Source organism: Triticum dicoccoides, chromosome 1B (assembly GCF_002162155.2).
Source record: "Triticum dicoccoides isolate Atlit2015 ecotype Zavitan chromosome 1B, WEW_v2.0, whole genome shotgun sequence".
NCBI lineage: Eukaryota > Viridiplantae > Streptophyta > Magnoliopsida > Poales > Poaceae > Triticum > Triticum dicoccoides.
The window spans coordinates 168,030,268-168,049,432 of NC_041381.1; positions in this window are offsets into that span (position 1 = coordinate 168,030,268).

A 19,165-nucleotide genomic window follows, 5' to 3' on the forward strand; every position below is an offset into this window, starting at 1 on the left:
TTTGGTGCTTTCTTCGCCCAATTTTTTTAATATATTCCAAAACTGATCTCCATGAAGTTTTAGGACTTTTGGTGTCGTGGTATTTACTCAACATATGCCAACGGGTGGCTAATCGTGTAGGGGGTCAATAGAATGTTGCCGGGCTATAGAAGCGGGAGTAGGCAAGACCGCAAACGACGCCGGTTCTTACCCACGCCCGGGGCTCTCCGTGGAGATAACACCCCTAATCCTGCTCTGCGGGGTCTCCGCACCACTATGATCAATAGCAAGTACAAGGATACTCCTTGAGCTGTTCGGGCTAGAGGAGGAAGAAGGCAGCTTGCTCTACTTCTCCCTAGCTATGGGTGTGTGTGATCTAAAGGGGGCTGAACCCTTTGCATGGGTGACCCTGGGGGTTTATATAGGCCTACCATCCAGGGGTACAATGGTAATTCGCCTGGACCTGGGACCTGGCCATCAGTGTCTCTCGGCTCCGGCTTCTCCATCGGCTGCCGGGGCCCGCCGCCTAGTGGGTCCTCCCGGCTGCCGTGAATTCGACTGACAGGTAGGGCCCACCGCCTATGGGCCATGGGTACCAGGCTGCAGTGTAGCCTTTCCCCTGATGACGATGGCTTGGTAGGGGGCGCGTGGCTACAGTGCCGCTGCCTGGCGGGCGATCACTGTAGCCACACCCCGTTACCTCTGGTTAATTGCGCACAAACTCCGAGGGAAGGGGTCGCCTCCTGCTAGGATCCAGCCTCCCCTTGAGGCCGCCTGCTCAGTCCTTGCCGTCTTCTGGGGACACGCGGGCTGGTGGAGCCCGCCGCCTGCGGGCCACACCAACCGCCCTGTCGTGGAGCATGGCCCCGCCTGACGTAGGCTTCGTCATGGGCCGTGTGGCTACAGTACCATGCCGGGCGAAGGGTAAGGGAGTCCTGGACTAAGGGGTCTTCGGACATCCGGGCTATGTGATGTGGGCCGGACTAATGGGCCTTGAAGATACCCGATAGAAGAACCTTCCCCGTGTCCGGATGGGACTCTCCTTTGCGTGTATGGCAAGCTTGGCGTTCGGATCATGTATTTTCCTTCTTTTGTAACCGACTCTATGCAACCCTAGATCCCTCCGGAATAAACCGGGGGGTTTAGTCCATAGGGAGGACACACAATCATACATGCTAGACATGTAGGGTTTAGACATTACGATCTCGAGGTAGATCAACTCTTGTAACCCCCATATTCATCATAGTCAATTAAGCAGGAAGTAGAGTATTACCTCCATTAAGAGGGCCCGAACCTAGGTAAACATCGTCTCCCCTGCCTCCTTGTTACCGTCGATCCTTAGACGCATAGTTTGGGATCCCATACCCGAGATCTGCCAGTTTTGACACCAACATTGGTGCTTTCATTGAGAGTTCCACTGTGTTGTCACCAGAAGGCTCGATGGTTCCATCAACCATCCACAATAATTCCGCCCTAAAGGAGACTTTCCTCCCCAGCCAAATCTTTGTATTCGGCGGCTTCACACTGCATGCCAATTCGATTGGACATCTGGAACAAGTTGATAGCTATGCCCCTGGTCATCAGATTAGGTTTGGAAACCTAAGCTACGTCGCTGACATCCGGGGAGATTTGATCTTCCAAGGATTCGCGACCTCAACCACGGCTCCGGCCTTAGGTCCCGAGCACCTCACCAAGTCCGAAGATGGAGGTTTAGAACGCGTCGGACTCTCCACAACCATAAAGCTCAACACCGGAGACACGGAGGGAGCCGTTTCAACGGTCGGCCCGGAACCACTCCAGGCCCCCTCCACCCTCATCAAGTCAGACTCACCTCCGCACGCCAACTCCGAACTCTCAAGGTTCACGTTATACGAGCCCGGTCAGGGAACTCTTGCCCCGTGACGCTCCACGGACTCTCGCTTCCTTGTTCGGACCTCACTCTTAGACGAGGCCCTGGACTTAATGCGATCTCTCACCATTACAGAAGGATCACTGCCAAACTACACCCAACCTGCACTAGGGGATGAGATCAGGGAATTTTACGTCCCACCTACCACCCACATCATAGCCACTGTCGAAGACTTGACCGACATGCTTGATTACGCTTCCGAAGACATCGACGACATAGACGATGATGCCGGAGAGGAGCAAAGCCAGAACCCGCCACTTACCGGATGATGGACGGCTACCTCCACATATGACGTATACATGGTGGATACACCCAAAGAAAACAATGGCGAAGGTGGGAAGGACCCAGTCGAGGATAATTCTCCTGTGGCACCACCAAAGCATCGTCGTCAGCGGTGCCGCTCTAAACCGCATCGAGAAAAAGACGGCAATACCAGCACCGGGGACAATAACACTCCGGAAAACACTGAAGACCAAGAAGCCCCTGTTGAGCCACAATCCGAACAGGATGAGTGGGAGGAGGGGCAAGTCGACCCTGAGAATCCCATCGGGAATGAGGGCTTGGAGGATGGTAGTTACGTACCAATCTCCGAAGAAGACGAGAGCCTCGGTGACGAAGAATTCATCGTGCCAGAGGAACCCTTTGAACAAGAGCGCTTTAAGCGCCGGCTGATAGCCACGGCAAGAAGCCTGGAAAAGAAGCAGCAGTAGCTTCAAGATGATCAGTATCTGCTAAATGAGAGATGGACTGATGTCCTAGCGGCCGAGGAATACGGCCTCGGACGCCCAACCAAGAGTTACCCAAAGCGCAAACTGCTGCCCCAATTCAACGACGAGGCCCCTGAGCCTATACCGCCCAAGCATAACGCTACTGACCGAGCACCACGTGGCCGAGACAGAGCGAAAACTCAAGCGGAAAACCCGCCTGCACCACCCCGCCGTAAAGATAAAGAGACAACAGCTACATGATACATCTATGGCCTACGGCAGGACCTGGATAATAGAGCCAGTTAGACCAGATCAATATACGGATCAAGGGGGCAGGCCCCAGCACGAGAAGACGGCCGTCAAGCCTGGCGTGACAAACACAACCTTGCCCGGGATGAAAATCGCATACGGACACCATCCGAACTGCGTCATGACGTGGCCCGATAGAGAGGCGCTGTGCACCCCCTATGCTTCACCGATGAGGTAATGGAGCACCAGTTCCCAGAAGGGTTCAAACCCATGAACATCGAGTCGTACGATGGCACAACAAATCCCGTAGTATGGATCGAAGACTTCCTTCTCCATATCCACATGGCTCGCGGTGACGATCTACATGCCATCAAATACCTCCTCCTCAAACTTAAGGGGCCAGCCCAACACTTGTTAAACAGCCTCCCAGAAAACTCAATTGGAAGCTGGGAAGACCTAGAGGATGCCTTTAGAGACAACTTCCAGGGCACTTATATTCGACCTCCGGACGCCGATGACCTCAGTCACATAGTCCAGCAGCCCGGAGAGACAGCTAGAAAATTCTGGACCCGATTCCTAGTCAAAAAGAACCAAATTGTTGACTGTATGGACACTAAGGCTCTAGCAGCCTTCAAACACAGCATCCGCGACGAATGGCTTGCCCGACACCTCAACCAAGAAAAGCCGAAGTCCATGGCAGCCCTCACATCACTCATGACCCACTTTTGCGCAGGTGAAGATAGCTGGCTGGCTCGTACCAGCAACAGTACCAGCGATCTGGGCACTTCCGAAGCAAAGCATAGAAATGGCAGGCCCCGACGCAATAAAAATAATAAGCATCAGAGAAACACTAATAATATCAAAGACACAACATGTCCGATTCAGTGGCTCCAAGCCTGGTCAACGGAAGAGGCCATTCAAAATAAACAAGGACGACTCATCTAGCCTGGACCGAATACTCGATCGACCTTGCCAGATTCACGGCACCCCTGACAAGCCTTCTAACCATACCAACATAAGCTGTTGGGTCTTCAAACATGCCGGCAAGTTAAACACCGAGCACACGGGGAAAGGGTCGCCCAGCGAGGATGACGATGAGGAGCCTCGCCCACTGAACACAGGGGGACAGAAGAAATTTCCCCCTCGAAATCAAGACAGTGAACATGATATACGCTACCCATATCCCCAAAAGGGAGCGCAAGCGTGCGTTAAGGGACATCTATGCAATAGATACAGTCGCCCCAAAATTCAACCCATGGTCAGCATGCCCGATCACCTTCGATCGCAAGGACCATCGACCAGTATCCGTCATGGAGGTTCAGCCGCATTAGTTCTCGATCCAATTATCGATGGATTCCACCTCACGAGAGTCCTCATGGATGATACGTCCATTTTGCATCATGCTTTTATATCAATATTTATTGCATTATGGGCTGCTATTACACATTATATATCAATACTTATGGCTATTCTCTCTTATTTTATAAGGTTTACCATGAAGAGGGGGAATGCCGGCAGCTGGAATTCTGGCTGGAAAAGGAGCAAACATTGGAAACCTATTCTGCACTGCTCCAAAAGACCTGAAACTCCACGAAACTTATTTTTGGAATTAATAAGAATTATTGAGCTAAAGAAACACCTCAGGGGGCCCACACCCTGGCCAGGAGGGTGGGTGCCGCGCCCACCCCTACTAGGCACGCCCCCAGTCTCCTGGGCCCCCTGGTGGCCCTCCGGTGTCCATCTTCTGCTATATGAAGGCTTTTACCCTGGAAAAAAAAATCGTGGGCAAGCTTACAGGACGAAACTCCGCCGCCACGAGGCAGAACCTTGGCGGAACCAATCTAGAGCTCCGGCAGAGCTGTTCTGCCGGGGACACTTCCCTCCGAGAGGGGGGAATCATCACCATCGTCATCACCAACGATCCTCCCATCGGGAGAGGGTCAATCTCCATCAACATCTTCACCAGCACCATCTCCTATCAAACCCTAGTTCATCTCTTGTATCCAATCTTGTATCCAAAACCACAAATTGGTACCTGTGGGTTGCTAGTAGTGTTGATTACTCCTTGTAGTTGATGCTAATTGGTTTACTTGGTGGAAGATCATATGTTCAGATCCTTAATGCATATTATTACTCCTCTGATTATGAACATGAATATGCTTTGTGAGTAGTTACGTTTGTTCTTGAGGACATGGGTGAAGTCTTGCTATTAGTAGTCATGTGAATTTGGTATTCGTTCGATATTTTGATGAGATGTATGTTGTCTTTCCTCTATGGTGTTATGTGAACATCGACTACATGACACTTCACCATTATTTGGGCCTAGAGGAAGGCATTGGGAAGTAATAAGTAGATGATGGGTTGCTAGAGTGACAGAAGCTTAAACCCTAGTTTATGCGTTGCTTTGTAAGGGGCTGATTTGGATCCACATGTTTAATGTTGTGGTTAGGTTTACCTTAATACTTTTGTTGTAGTTGTGGATGCTTGCAATAGGGGTTAATCATAAGTGGGATGCTTGTCCAAGTAAGGGCAATACCCAAGCACCGGTATACCCACATATCAAATTATCAAAGTACCGAACGCGAATCATATGAGCGTGATGAAACTAGCTTGATGATAATTCCCATGTGTCCTCGGGAGCGCTTTTCTCATTATAAGAAATTGTCCAGGCTTGTCCTTTGCTACAAAAAGGATTGGGCCACCTTGCTGCACCTTATTTACTTTTATTGCTTGTTACTCGTTACAATTTATCATATCACAAAACTATCTATTACCTACAATTTTAGTGCTTGCAGAGAAAACCTTACTGAAAACCGCTTATCATTTCCTTCTGCTCCTCGTTGGGTTCGACACTCTTACTTATCGAAAGGACTATGATAGATCCCCTACACTTGTGGGTCATCAAGACTCTTTTCTGGCGCTGTTGCCGGGGAGTGTAGCGCTTTTGGTGAGTGGAACTTGGTAAGGAAACATTTATATAGTGTGCTGAAATTTTCTGTTACTTGTTACTATGGAAACTAATCCTTTGAGGGGCTTGTTTGGGGCATATTCGACCCGACCAGTAGAGCAAAGAGTTGCTCCTCAACCTACTAAACCTATTGAAAATGTTCAGTTTGAAATTCCTTTGGGTATGATAGAGAAACTGCTAGCTAATCCATTTGCAGGAGATGGAACATTGCATCCCGATTTACACCTTATCTTTGTGGATGAAGTTTGTGGATTATTTAAGCTTGTAGGTATTCCCGATGATGTTGTCAACGGGAAGGTCTTCCCTTTATCTTTGAAGGGAGATGCATTGACATGGTATAGGCTATGTGATGATACGGGATCCTGGAATTATAAACGATTGAAGTTGGAATTTCACCAGAAGTTCTATCCTATGCATCTTGTTCATCGTGATCGTAATTACATATATAATTTCTGGCCTCGCGAAGGAGAAAGCATCACTCAAGCTTGGGGGAGGCTTAAGTCAATGTTATATTCATGCCCCAATCATGAGCTCTCCAGAGAAATAATTATTCAAAATTTTTATGCTCGGCTTTCTCTCAATGATCGCACCACGCTCGATACTTCCTATGCTGGTTCTTATATGTTGAAGACTATTGAATTCAAATGGGACTTATTGGAAATAATTAAACGCAACTCTGAAGATTGGGGTTCCGATGATGGTAAGGAGTCAGGTATGACACCTAAGTTTGATTGTGTTAAATCTTTTATGGATACCGATGCTTTTCGTGGATTTAGCGCTAAATATGGTCTTGACTCTGAGATAGTAGCTTGTTTCTGTGAATCTTTTGCTACTCACGCTGATCTCCCTAAGGAGAAGTGGTTTAAATATAATCCTCCCATTGAAGTAAAAGTAGTTGCACCTATTACAGTTGAAGAAAAGACTATTACTTATAATGATCCTATTGTTCCTACTACTTATGTTGAGAAACCACCTTTTCTTGTTAGGATAAAGGATCATGCTAAAACTTCGACTATTGTTCGTAAGAGTAATACTAGAACTTATACACCTCCTGAGCAAATTAAAGTTGAACCTAGTATTGCTATAGTTAAAGATCTCTTGGATGATAATTTAGATGGGCATGTTATTTATTTCTGTGGTGAAACTGCTAATATTGTTAAACTAGATGCCAAAACACATAGACCTGTTGTAGGCATGCCTGTTATTTATGTTAAAATAGGAGATCATTGTTATCATGGCTTATGTGATATGGCTGCTAGTGCTAGTGCAATACCCTATGATTTATATAAGGAAATTATGCATGATATTGCACCCGTTGAATTGGAAGGTATTGATGTTACTATCAAACTTGCCAGTAGAGATACTATTTCACCAATTGAGATTGTTAGAGATGTTGAAGTCTTGTGTGGGAAAGTTAAATACCCTGCTGATTTTCTTGTTCTTAGTTCCCCACAAGATAACTTTTGCCCCATTATTTTTGGTAGACCCTTGTTGAATACTGTTAATGCTAAGATTGACTGTGAAAAGGAAATTGTCACAATTGGCTTAGAGGGTATGTCTCATGAGTTTAATTTTGGTAAACTTCGTAGACAACCTCGTGATAGAGAACCATCTAGTAAAGATGAAATAATTGCTCTTGCTTCTATTGCTGTGCCTCCTACTGATCCATTAGAACAATATTTGCTAGACCATGAAAATGATATGTTTATGAAAGAAAGAAGGGAAATAGATGAAGTATTCCTTAAACAGGAACCTATTCTGAAACATAACCTTCCCGTTGAAATTCTAGGGGATCCCCCTCCACCCAAGGGTGATCCCGTGTTTGAACTCAAACTATTACCTAATAATCTTAAGTATGCTTATCTTGATGAAAAGAAGATATATCATGTTATTATTAGTGCTAACCTTTCAGAGCAGGAAGAGGAAAGATTATTGAAAACTCTGAAGAAGCACTGTGCTGCTATTGGATATACTCTGGATGATCTTAAATGCATTAGTCCTACTCTATGCCAACACAAAATTAAAGTGGAAAAAGATGCCAAACCAGTCAGAGATCCTCAACGAAGATTAAATCCTAAGATGAAAGAAGTGGTAATAAATGAGATACTAAAGCTCCTCGAGGCAGCTATAATTTATCCCATTGCTGATAGTGAATGGGTAAGCCCTGTCCATTGTGTCCCTAAAAAGGGAGGTATTACTGTTGTTCCTAATGGTAAAGATGAATTGATTCCACAAAGAATTATTACAGGTTATAGGATGGTAATTGATTTCCGTAAATTAAATAAAGCTACTAAGAAAGATCATTACCCTTTACCTTTTATTGATCAAATGCTAGAAAGACTATCCAAACATACACATTTCTGTTTTCTAGATGGTTATTCTGGTTTCTCTCAAATACCTGTGTCAGCGGAAGATCTATCAAAAACTACTTTTACTTGCCCTTTCAGTACTTTTGCTTATAGACGTATGCCTTTTGGTTTATGTAATGCACCTGCTACTTTTCAAAGATGCATGATAGCTATATTCTCTGACTTTTGTGAAAATATTTGTGAGGTATTCATGGATGACTTCTTCGTTTATGGATCCCCTTTTGATGATTGCTTGAGCAACCTTGATCGAGTTTTGGAGAGATGCGAAGACACTAGTCTCGTCTTGAATTGGGAAAAGTGCCACTTTATGGTTAATGAAGGTATTGTCTTGGGGCACAAAATCTCTGAGAGAGGTATTGAAGTTGATAAAGCTAAAGTTGATGCTATTGAAAAGATGCCATGTCCCAAGGACATAAAAGGTATAAGAAGTTTCCTTGGTCATGCCGGTTTTTATAGGAGGTTCATTAAGGACTTTTCTAAAATCTCCAGGCCTCTGACTAATTTATTGCAAAAAGATATTCCTTTTGTCTTTGATGATGATTGTGTAGAAGCATTTGAAATACTTAAGAAAGCTTTGATCACTGCACCTATTGTTCAGCCACCTGATTGGAATTTACCTTTTGAAATTATGTGTGATGCTAGTGATTATGTTGTAGGTGCTGTTCTAGGGAAAAGAGTTGATAAGAAATTGAACGTTATCTAGTATGCTAGTAAGACTCTTGATACTACCCAGAGAAATTATGCTACTACTGAAAAAGAATTCTTAGCAGTTGTGTTTGCATGTGATAAGTTTAGACCTTATATTGTTGATTCCAAAGTTACTATTCACACTGATCATGCTGCTATTAAATATCTTATGGAAAAGAAAGATGCTAAGCCTAGACTCATTAGATGGGTTCTCTTGCGCCAAGAATTTGATTTGCATATTATTGATAGAAAGGGAGCTGAGAACCCCGTTGCAGACAACTTGTCTAGGTTAGAGAATGTTCTTGATGACCCACTGCCTATTGATGATAGCTTTCCTGATGAACAATTAGCGGTCATTAATGCTTCTCGTACTTCTCCTTGGTATGCTGATTATGCTAATTATATTGTTGCTAAATTTATACCACCTAGTTTCACATACCAACAAAAGAGAAAGTTCTTTTATGATTTAAGACATTACTTCTGGGATGACCCACACCTTTATAAAGGAGTAGATGGTGTTATTAGACGTTGTGCACCTGAGCATGAACATGAACAGATCCTACGCAAGTGTCACTCCGAATCATGTGGAGGACACCACGCTGGAGACAGAACTGCACATAAGGTATTGCAATCCAGTTTTTATTGGCCTACTCTCTTCAAAGATGCTCGTAAGTTTGTCTTATCTTGTGACGAATGTCAAAGAATTGGTAATATTAGTAGACGTCAAGAAATGCCTATGAATTATTCTCTTGTTATTGAACCGTTTGATGTTTGGGGCTTTGATTATATGGGACCTTTTCCCGCCTCTAATGGTTACACACATGTTTTAGATGTCGTTGACTACGTTACTAAGTGGGTAGAAGCTATTCCAACTAGTAGTGCTGATCATAACACTTCTATTAAAATGCTTAAAGAAGTTATTTTTTCGAGGTTTGGAGTCCCTAGATATCTTATGACTGATGGTGGTTCACATTTTATTCATGGTGCTTTTCGTAAGATGCTTGCTAAGTACGATGTCAATCATAGAATTGCATCTCCTTATCATCCGCAGTCTAGTGGTCAAGTAGAGTTGAGCAATAGAGAGCTCAGATTAATTTTGCAAAAGACTGTTAATAGATCTAGAAAGAATTGGTCCAAGAAACTTGATGATGCATTATGGGCCTATAGAACTGCATACAAGAATCCTATGGGTATGTATCCGTATAAGATGGTTTATGGAAAAGCTTGTCATTTACCTCTAGAACTTGAAGATAAAGCATATTGGGCTATCGAAGAGCTCAACTATGACTTCAAACTTGCCGGTGAGAAGAGGTTGTTTGATATTAGCTCACTTGATGAATGGAGAACCCAATCCTATGAGAATGCCAAGCTATTCAAAGAAAAAGTCAAACGCTGGCATGACAAAAGGATACAAAAGCGTGAGTTTAACGTAGGTGATTATGTGTTATTATTCAACTCTCGTTTAAGGTTTTTTTGCAGGAAAACTTCTCTCTAAATGGCAAGGTCCTTACATTATCGAGGAGGTCTACCGTTCAGGTGCCATAAAAATCAATAACTTCGAAGGCACAAGTCCGAGGGTGGTAAACAGTCAGAGAATTAAACATTATATCTCAGGTAATCCTATCATATTGAAACCGTAACCCCGGAGGAATACATAAGGGACACTTTCCAGAACGTTCCAGACTCCGAAAAGGAATTGGTATGTGGTACGGTAAGTAAATCGACTCCAAAACAATCATAATAGCAATTTTTATCAGTTTTGGAATATTTAAAAATTTTAGGAAGAAAGAAGTAGTCCGGGGAGGAGACGAGGCCTCCACGAGAGTGGAGGGCGCGCCCACCCTTACTGGGCGCGCCCCCTGTCTTGTGGACACCTTGTGTGCCACCCGGACTCCGTTTTCTTGCACGTTACGTATTTTGGTCGGTAAAAATTCATTATATAAACTCCCGAGACTTTTGACTACCGTATCACACAAATATCCTTTGTTTTTGTTTCGAGCTATTTTCTGTTACAGATCTAGAGCATCATGGCATCTCCAAGCGCTCCCAAGGATAAGTTTTTCGAGAGGGTTATCAACCCCTATCTCGCGGAGGTGCTACAACACCCTCAAACCATTGAGATGCGTGAGGGGGTGCTGCACATCCGTGATGTGGAGGGACCAAGGCGTACCGGAAGCATGGAGACAAAGCTCGAAGCTGTGGAGCAGCAAGTCTTCAAGTGCCAAGGGATGGTGGAGCATGGACTCAATGCCAACCAGATGATGATCATGGAGTTCACCAACAACCACAAGCTAGATTCCAAAGTCATTAGGGAAACCATCTTCAAGCTTCAAGAGAAGATCGAGCACCTCCAAGCCTAGATCTATGACCTGCAAAACCAGAACTGTGAGTATGAATATAGATTCAAAAGGATGAGTTTGGCTGCAGATTTAAGGATCCCAGAGACTCGATCATCCTTCTATGATGGTGAGCCTATGCCTTGGAAGATGGACGACAAGCCTACATCATCAACAACTCCTACTTCACCACCTCCGAGGACATAATTACATGGGTATGGGCACTCCCCTTGGCAATTGCCAAGCTTGGGGGAGGTGCCTCGGTACCGTATCACCATCACACTCCTATCTTTACCGTTTTATTTAGTTTGATCCTTTTAGTAGTATCTTGATCTAGTAGATTGAAGTTTTGATATCAAGTAGTTTTGAGTTTTGCTTTGTGATCTCTTTATGTAATCGAGTCCGTGAGCTATCTATAATAAAGATTAGTGTTGAGTCAAGGGCTTTACTATCTTGCTTTAATCCTGAGAAAAATAGAAAGAATAAAAATAATAAAAGAGTTCATATTGATCTTATGGATAGTAATGACTTCACCCATAGAAAGTATGGGGCTTAAAAGTTGTTGAGAGTTGATAAGCTAGTTTAGGTCATCGTTGCAATTAATAGGAAGTAATAAGGAAAGAGAGGTTTCACATATAAATATGCTATCTTGGACATCTTTTATGATTGTGAGCACTCATTAAGTATGACATGCTAAAAGAGTCGATGTTGGACAAGGAAGACAACGTAATGGTTTATGTTTTCTCACATCTCAGTTAAAGTATATTGTCATTGACCTTCCAAACATGTTGAGCTTACCTTTCCCCCCTCATGCTAGCCAAATTCCTAGCACCAAGTAGAGATACTACTTGTGCTTCCAAATATCCTTAAACCCAGTTTTGCCATGAGAGTCCACCATATCTACCTATGGATTGAGTAAGATCCTTCAAGTAAGTTGTCATCGGTGCAGGCAATAAAAATTGCTCTCGAAATATGCATGACTTATTAGTGTGGAGAAAATAAGCTTTATACGATCTTGTTATGGAAGCAATAAAAGCGACAGATTGCATAATAAAGGTCCATATACAAGTGGCAATATAAAGTGATATTCTTTCGTACTAAGATTTTGTGTATCCAACCCTAAAAGCGCATGACAACCTCTGCTTCCCTCTGCAAAGGGCCTATCTTTTACTTTATGTTTTATGCTTGAGTCAAGGTGATCTTCACCTTTCCCTTTTTCATTTTACCCTTTGGCAAGCTCCTCGTGTTTGAAAGATCATGATATATATATCCAATTGGATGTTCGTTAGCATGGACTATTATTATTGACATCACCTAAAGGTGAATATGTTGGGAGGCAACACAATAAGCCCCTATCTTTCTCAGTGTCCGGCTGAAACTCCATAACCACAAGTATTGCGTGAGTGTTAGCAATTGTAGAAGACTATATGATAGTTGAGTATGTGGACTTGCTGAAAAGCTCTATTCTTGACTCTTTCTGATGTTATGATAAATTGCAATTGCTTCAATGACTGGGATTATAGTTTGTTAGCTTTCAATGAAGTTTTTGAACCATACTTTACATTGTGAATTGATTGTTACTTGAGTATAAGAAGTCATATGATTAAATCTATTTATGTTGCTGTTATAAGAATAATCATGATGCCCTCATGTCCGTCTTTTATTTTTATCGACACCTCTATCTCTAAACATGTGGACATATTTTTCGATTTCGTCTTCCGCTTGAGGACAAGCGAGGTCTAAGCTTGGGGGAGTTGATACGTCCATTTTGCATCATGCTTTTATATCAATATTTATTGCATTATGGGTTGTTATTACACATTATATATCAATACTTATGGATATTCTCTCTTATTTTATAAGGTTTACCGTGAAGAGGGGGAATGCCGACAGCTGGAATTCTGGCTGGAAAAGGAGCAAACATTGGAAACCTATTCTGCACTGCTCCAAAAGACCTGAAACTCCATGAAACTTATTTTTGGAATTAATAAGAATTATTGAGAGGAAGAAACAGCTCAGGGGCCCCCTGTCTCCTGGGCCCCCTGTGGCCCTCCGGTGTCCATCTTCTGCTATATGAAGGCTTTTACCCTGGAAAAAATCGTTGGCAAGCTTACGAGACGAAACTCCGCCGCCACGAGGCAGAACCTTGGCGGAACCAATCTAGAGCTCCGACAGAGCTGTTCTGCCGAGGACACTTCCCTCCGGGAGGGGGGAATCATCACCATCGTCATCACCAACAATCGTCCCATCGGGAGAGGGTCAATCTCCATCCACATCTTCACCAGCGCCATCTCCTCTCAAACCCAAGTTCATCTCTTGTATCCAATCTTTTATCCAAAACCACAAATTGGTACCTGTGGGTTGCTAGTAGTGTTGATTACTCCTTGTAGTTGATGCTAATTGGTTTACTTGGTGGAAGATCATATGTTCAGATCCTTAATGCATATTATTACTCCTCTGATTATGAACATGAATATGCTTTGTGAGTAGTTACGTTTGTTCCCGAGGACATGGGTGAAGTCTTGCTATTAGTAGTCATGTGAATTTGGTATTCGTTCGATATTTTGATGAGATGTATGTTGTCTTTCCTCTATGGTGTTATGTGAACGTCGACTACATGACACTTCACCATTATTTGGGCCTAGAGGAAGGCATTGGGAAGTAATAAGTAGATGATGGGTTGCTAGAGTGACAGAAGCTTAAACCCTAGTTTATGCGTTGCTTCGTAAGGGGCTGATTTGGATCCATATGTCTAATGTTGTGGTTAGGTTTACCTTAATACTTTTGTTGTAGTTGCGGATGCTTGCAATAGGGGTTAATCATAAGTGGGATGCTTGTCCAAGTAAGGGCAGTACCCAAGCACCGGTCCACCCACATATCAAATTATCAAAGTACCAAACGCGAATCATATGAGCATGATGAAACTAGCTTGACGATAATTCCCATGTGTCCTCGGGAGCGCTTTTCTCATTATAAGAAATTGTCCATGCTTGTCCTTTGCTACAAAAAGGATTGGGCCACCTCGCTGCACCTTATTTACTTTTATTGCTTGTTAGTCGTTACAATTTATCTTATCACAAAACAATCTATTACCTACAATTTCAGTGCTTGCAGAGAAAACCTTACTGAAAACTGCTTATCATTTCCTTCTGCTCCTCGTTGGGTACGACACTCTTACTTATCGAAAGGACTACGATAGATCCCCTACACTTGTGGGTCATCAATGGACGGCGGAAGCAATCTTAATCTGCTATATCAGGACACTGTCCGAAAAATGGGTATTGACTCGTCAAGAATCAAACCCACTAAAACTACCTTTAAAGGCATAATACCTAGCGTAGAGGCCTGCTGCACGGGCTCAATCACATTGGAGGTCGTATTTGGTTCGCCGGATAACTTCCAAAGCGAAGACTTGATCTTCGACATCGTCCCTTTCTGTAGTGGCTATCACGCACTGCTCGGACGAACCGCGTTTGCCCGATTCAATGCGGTTCCACACTATGCTTATCTAAAACTTAAAATTTCGGGCCCACGTGGTGTTATAACAGTTCATGGAAACATGGATCGTTCCCTCCATACTGAGGAACGCACTGCGACCCTCGCAACGGAAGTACATGACAGCCTTATCAAGCTGAACTCCACGTCGACATCCAAGCCACTGGACCCTATCAAACAAGTCTGAACTACCCCACAGAATGATAGTCCTGCTCACCAGGAGCTCGACTAGCAATCCGGCCTTTGTCTTCGCCCCAACCAAACAGCGGCGTATATACCACGTGCTGACAATTACGCACTAAAGATACCATGGGCGACGATGGAGGCATATCGAGGATGAAGTCCACAATACGGGTCAACCATGTCCGAAGCCCTGTCTATCTTTTTCTTAATTTCGTTTTCCTTTTCAGGATTGTTACAACCTACATCACCCTTTTTATGGCGTCAAAGGGCCCCTTTTCCTGCCCCTTATGAAAACTTATTTCATCAATCCTCTCAAAGGATCACACACCAAGGCGAAAAGAAGCGCATATGTATGGCGAAGTACCTAAAAGGATCTTTCAAGATCACCTCCCCCAATGTTCTTAAATACTTTTACATAGCTTTCCCTTGCGCTCGACAGGTAAAATAGCCTCGATGCTTATAGCATTATCTGTACAAATACGTTTTGACGTATCAATCAAACTATTACGGAAACCGTTTTTTGCCCAAATTACTTGGTACTGGCTTATTCCTTCTTCAGTATTTTTATCATCTAATTGCCATGTACACTTCGCCCTGACCTAAATTGCCAGGGGATCCATCAGCCGCGTACATCTATTACATTTATTATAAGTCCGAACACTTTCACAAGTGCAATTCGGCGTCCAAAATTTAGCATTATATGAATCAACTCCGAATCATGTCTTGGGTCAATAGTTGGGTTTCCCGGCTCCTGTGGTTACTACTTACGTTTCGATTGTTTGGATAAGGATGTTTATGGGCTTTACATTACACTTTTATATCATTTTGGGACTAACCTACTAACCGAAGGCCCAGCCCGAATTGCTGTTATTTTGCCTATTTCAGTGTTTCGAAGAAAAGGAATATCAAACAGAGTCCAAATGGGATGAAACCTTCGGGAGCGATCTTTTTGGAACAAATGCAAACCAGAAGACTTGGAGTGGACGTCAAGCAACGAGCGAGGCAGACACGAGGGTGCCCAGCGCGCCCTAAGGGGGTGGGCACGTCCCCACCCTCATGGGCCCCTCGAGCATCCACCGACCTACTTCTTCCTCCTATATATATCTACGTATCCCGAAACCAGCCAGGAGCACCACAAAAACCTAATTCCACCACCGCAACCTTCTATATCCGCGAGATCCCATCTTGGAGCCTTCACCGACGCTCCGCCGGAGGGGGAATCGACCATGGAGGGCCTCTACATCATGTCCAAGGCCTCTCCGACGAGTAGTGAGTAGAATACCATAGACCTTTGGTTCCATAGTTATTAGCTAGATGGCATCTTATCTCTCTTTGATTCTCAATACAAAGTTCTCCTTCCTCTTCTTGGAGATCTATTCGATGTAATTCTTTTTGTGGTGTGTTTGTCGAGATCCGATGAATATGGGTTTATGATCAAGTTTATGTATGAGAAATAATTGAATCTCCTCCGAATTATTTTATGTATGATTGGTTATCTTTGCAAGTCTCTTCGAATTATCAGTTTGGTTTGGCCTACTAGATTGATCTTTCTTTTAATGGGAGAAGTGCTTAGCTTTGGGTTCAATCTTGCGGTGTCCTTTCCTAGTGACAGCAGGGGCAGCAAGGCACGCATTGTATTGTTGCCATCAAGGATAAAAAGATGGGGTTTATACCATATTGCTTGAGTTTATCCCTCTACATCATGTCATCTTGCTTAATGCATTACTATGTTCTTATGAACTTAATACTCTAGATGCAGGCAGGAGTCGGTCGATGTGTGGAGTAATAGTAGTAGATGCAGAATCGTTTCGATCTACTTGTTGCGGATGTGATGCCTATATACATGAGCATGCCTAGATATTCTCATAATTATGTACTTTTCTATCAATTGCTCGACAGTAATTTGTTCACCCACCGTAATAATTATGCTATCTTGAGAGAAGCCACTAGTGAAACCTATGGCCCCTGGGTCTATCTTTTATCATATAAGTTTTCCATCTACTTTTATTTGCATCTTTTATTTTCCAATCTATATCATAAAAATACCAAAATATTTATCTTATCATATTATCTCTATCAGATCTCACTTTCGCAAGTTACCGTGAAGGGATTAACAACCCCTTTATCGCGTTGGTTGCGAGGTTCTTGTTTCTTTGTGTAGGTGCATGGGACTTTTGAGGAGCCTCCTACTGGATTGATACCTTGGTTCTCAAAACTGAGGGAAATACTTACGCTACTTTGCTGCATCACGCTTTCCTCTTCAAGTGAAAAACCAACGCATGCCCAAGAGGTAGCAAGAAGGATTTCTGGCGCCGTTGCCGGGGAGGTCTTCTCTCAAGTCAAGAGATACCAAGTACCCATCACAAACTCATCTCCCTCGCATTACATTATTTGCCATTTGCCTCTCGTTTTCCTCTCCCCCACTTCACCCTTGCCGTTTTATTCGCCCTTCTTTCATTCGATCTTATGTTTGCTTGTGTCTCCATGTGCCTTCTATGCGCTTACATCTTTGCTTGCTAAAAAATCTATTGATATGGATCCACTTAAAGTGTTCTACTTGGATCATGTTCGATCCTTATGCACTCGTGCTGAAACCCCAACTAGCCTAGTTGATGGGAAATCTTTAGATGAGCATGCTCATTTTGTGCGTCACTGTTTGTCTGAAAAAGGGAGACTCTTATGGGATTAAATAACAGAGTGATGTGTTATGCTTGGAATCTTTGTGAAATTTGTGATTTTACTTGTTGCTCTAAGAACCCTAAAAAACACCTTCCCCACCTATGTGAGTTTAATGAAAATGAAATCTTATCTTCTTATGCAAAGGGTGTTTATAGTTACTATGATATCGAACAAATTGAAGAATTTGTTGCTTTTAAGGGTGCTTATGAAGTTGCTTCTTTGATTTAAAAGTATGATATCACTCTCTACGAATCTAAATTTTTTGACATACTTAAATATTTCTATGAAAACTATGCTCATAATGTCTATGTCAAAGAATTTATTGAGAGAATGACTATTGCTTTGGAAGAAAATAATGATATGCATGAATCTATAGATAATGATTTCGATGATTTTCTTGAAATATCCCTTGATGAACATGATGCTTGCTATTCTTGTGGCCATGATGCCAATATTTATGAAGATGAATTTGCTATAGTTCCTTATGTTAAACATGAGATCGTTGCTATTGCACCCATACTTGGTAGTTCCTTCAATGAAAAGCATGATTGCAATGATGTTACTATAAATTTTCTTGATGTCAATTGTGCTAATAATATGCAAAACCCTAAGCTTGGGGATGCTAGTTTTGCTATGTCTATTACTTGTTGCAATGATCATGATTGGGGTGATTCTTCTTTTGATCTTGAAAATATATTTAACCCCCATGATGAATATGAGATTGATAATAGTGTTTGCAATAATATTGAAAGTGGGTTTGGAAGAGTGTCAACTTTAGATCCCACATATTTGGAGTATGTTCAATCTTATGATATTTTTGATAAAAGTGGGTTTGGAGAGGTCATGACTTTAGTCAATGTTAATCCCACTATCTTGGAAGAGTGTCAACTTTGCATGCATGTGGATCGTGTTGAGAATATGTTTTGTGATAGCTATATTGTTGAATTTGCTTATGATCCTACATGTAATTATTATGAGAGAGGAAAATATGGTCGTAGAAATTTTTATCTTACTAAATCACCTCTTGTCATGTTGAGATTGCTATCGTCTCTTTCTTCTTCCTTGCATATGCTAGTTTTTGCTTGCCTTGCAAATTTGTTTGCTTATAATATGCCTATGCATAGGAAGTATGTTATACTTAGACATGTTTTGTCACATGTTTCATGATGCTCTCTTTTCCCTTCAATTCTTGTCTTTCTTGTGAGCATCATTAAAATTATCAATGCCTAGCTAAAAAGGCTTTAAAGAAAAGCGCTTGTTGGGATACAACACAATAATTTTCCTTGCTGTTATTCAATAAATAATTCATCTAGCCTCTGGTTAGATGTGGTTTTATGTTTAATTTAGTGTTTGTGCCAAGTAGAACCTATAGGATCATCTTGGGTGAAAGTTAATTTGATTCCGCTGAAAAACAGAAACTTTACGCTCATGAGAAAAAAATAAAATAAATCACAGAAACGTGATTTTGAGTTGATTCTTTTAGCAGTAGATCAATAGAAAAATTACCTAGTACTTCCTATTTTGGTAGGATTTGTGGAGTTCCATAAGTATTTTAAAGTTACAGATAGCTACAGACTGTTCTGTTTTTCACAGATTTTGTTTTT